Source organism: Montipora capricornis, chromosome 9, assembly GCF_036669925.1.
Source record: "Montipora capricornis isolate CH-2021 chromosome 9, ASM3666992v2, whole genome shotgun sequence".
Lineage (NCBI taxonomy): Eukaryota > Metazoa > Cnidaria > Anthozoa > Scleractinia > Acroporidae > Montipora > Montipora capricornis.
The window spans coordinates 42,836,979-42,839,478 of NC_090891.1; the positions used below are offsets into that span (position 1 = coordinate 42,836,979).

Here is a 2,500-nt window from a genome sequence, read left to right on the forward strand (position 1 = left end):
GAGTTTGATCCGAGCCTGTTAATCACTTTACAGAAGGTAAAATTCAGGGTTACCTCGTTCGTTTTTTAGATATAACCGTTTAAAGACAAAATATAGGGCATTTTTCTCTACCAGGATGTACTTGCGAAAGTGCAAGATGACGTCTTATGTGCTACTAGCAACTCCATGAGCTCTCCGCTATATTTGACCCTCCCAATAGACCCAATATTCAGAATTCATACTAGATATTGGGATAAAGTAAATGTCGGGCTGTGTTTCAAGTCCTATCTTCAGGAAACGACAACGTCTCCGCCAACGAAAACGTCACTTTGAAATAGAACTTTGCTCCATCGAAAGTATTTCACGATTGTTCTAGCTTGTAATTTACGATTGAAGTACCCCAGAATGAAATTGGTACGAACGGGTTTGAAGTAAAGTTAGAGAATGATAAATTCACTGATGTATTCTCAGACTACTCAAGTTGGTAGGGATTTGACGATCTACGACGTCGACTTCGACGAAAACTTCACCTCAAAAACATAACTTTGCTCTATCGTAAGTTTCTGGCAGTTAGGCCATCACTTTCGGTTCGCGTCGTACAATGTGGGCGAAGTATCTTAAAAAGAAATTGGTACGAGCGGTTTCAGAGTAAAAATGGAGAATGAAAGATTCACATTTGCATGTGCGCTCGCGTTGTCGTCAAAACCTCAAATTTGGTGATTTCACGTCGTAGTTGTTCTCGTTCCCAGAGCTGCGATCATCCGTGGCGCTGGCCAAGAGGGTCACAGCTCTGAAAACGAGAATGCTCAAATGCGTGCCGGACCTACAGCGCCATTACTTTTCCTCTTTTAACCAATGGTGTTGTTGTTTCGTGGTGTTCTCATCGACAACCGCGTCGTAGAGAGTAAAGTCCCTGCTGTCAAACCTTGGTTATTTTTACGTTGTACTAAAATGCGTTCTGCACTTGCAGCACGATCATCTTTCAGTCTAAACCAATAATCTGCTTGCTTTATGGTGTTGTCACCGTAAGGTAAGGTCTCGTCTCTGTTACGAGCCAGAAGGCCCATCAGGCCGGCGCTTATGTCCGGTTTCTTGTAGCATGAAGCGACTAGGAGTATTTCTACTCCCCCCTGGATGGGATGCTAGTCCATTGCAGGTATATCCTTAGCATTAAATTCGCCGGTACCCATTTATACACCTGGGTGGAGAGAGGCACCGTGAGAGTAAAGTGTTTTGTCCAAGAACACAACACAATGTCCCCGGCCAGGACCCGAACCCGGACCACTCGATCCGGAGTCGAGCACTCTAACTCTAACCATGAGGCCACCGCCACCTAAATCCGGATTTCCCAATCGATAGCACCCTTAAACTGCGTTAAGCAACGCGTTTAGCAACGACGACGGCGACAAAGACACAAAGTCGAATATTAATGGTAAAAACAAAAAGCTCGTGCTGGCGCGTTTTTAGTGTCAAAATTCAAACGTGCATTTGGCAATTCAAACATTCAATTTAGCTATTCAAACCTTCGATTCAACAATTCAAACTTTCAATTCGCCAATTCAATTCAGTTAGGCCTGAGGTTAGCTTTAACGTATGTTTAGGATTCTTCTGTAATGGTGAAACAATGACCTGTGACTTGTGAAGCGAAGTGAATATTTGAATTGCCGAATTGAATGTTTACATTGCCGAATTGAATATTTGAATTGTCGAATAGACCATATTCGTATTCTCGGTATTGGACTGGAACTAGCTTGCAATGGAGGCTAATGCGGGGGAATCTTTTCAAATGCAAATACTTTTAATATATTCCCCCGCATTAGCCTCCATTGCAAGCTAGTTCCAGTCCAATACTGAGAATACGAATATGGTCTATTGAAAGTTTGAATTGCCAAATTGAATATTTGAATTGTCGAATTGAATGTTTGAATTGCCGAATTGAATATTTGAATTGTAGAACTGAAAGTTTGAATTCCCGAATTGAATATTTGAATTGTCGAATTGAAAGTTTGAATGGCATGTTTGAATTTGAACACTTCAAACGCGCCATAGGTGCTGCTCGCATAGCGCAAACAACAAGATGAAATCACCAAATTTTGGGGCTTTGACTACAACGCGGGTATACAACAATGAACCATTCAGTTGGTATCTTTACTTAACAACCGTTCGTACCCAACCAGTTTCAGGATAGACTTAACTGAATAGAGTGTAAACTGAAGTGCTAGTTTTCTACCCCATATGAACCATGTGAGCGTTAGCCCTACTAATGGAAATGGGCCGACACAAGGACAGAGAAAAACTCTGACCAGGGTGGGAATAGTGGAAAAACTCTGACCAGTTTCAGGATAGTTTGCGCGTATCGTACATCGTGCACAAGATGGAATAGTCGCGAGATACTAATGATCTCGTTAACGTTTTTTTTTAGGGTGACGTTTTGCTTGAAGTTGCGGTTGTCTTTTGTTGAAATTTCTACTTTGTCTTCGTCGACGGTGAACGCGAAAAAAGAATCTTCATTTTGACCTCC

General features: G+C 42.0%; 1 protein-coding gene across 1 annotated transcript in view; it reads right to left on the reverse strand.

The window, feature by feature from the left end:
* Nucleotides 1–2,500, reverse strand: part of LOC138016989 (melanopsin-like) — a 20,410-nt gene that overhangs the window by 7,993 nt on the left and 9,917 nt on the right. The gene's annotated exons all lie outside the window — the stretch shown is intronic.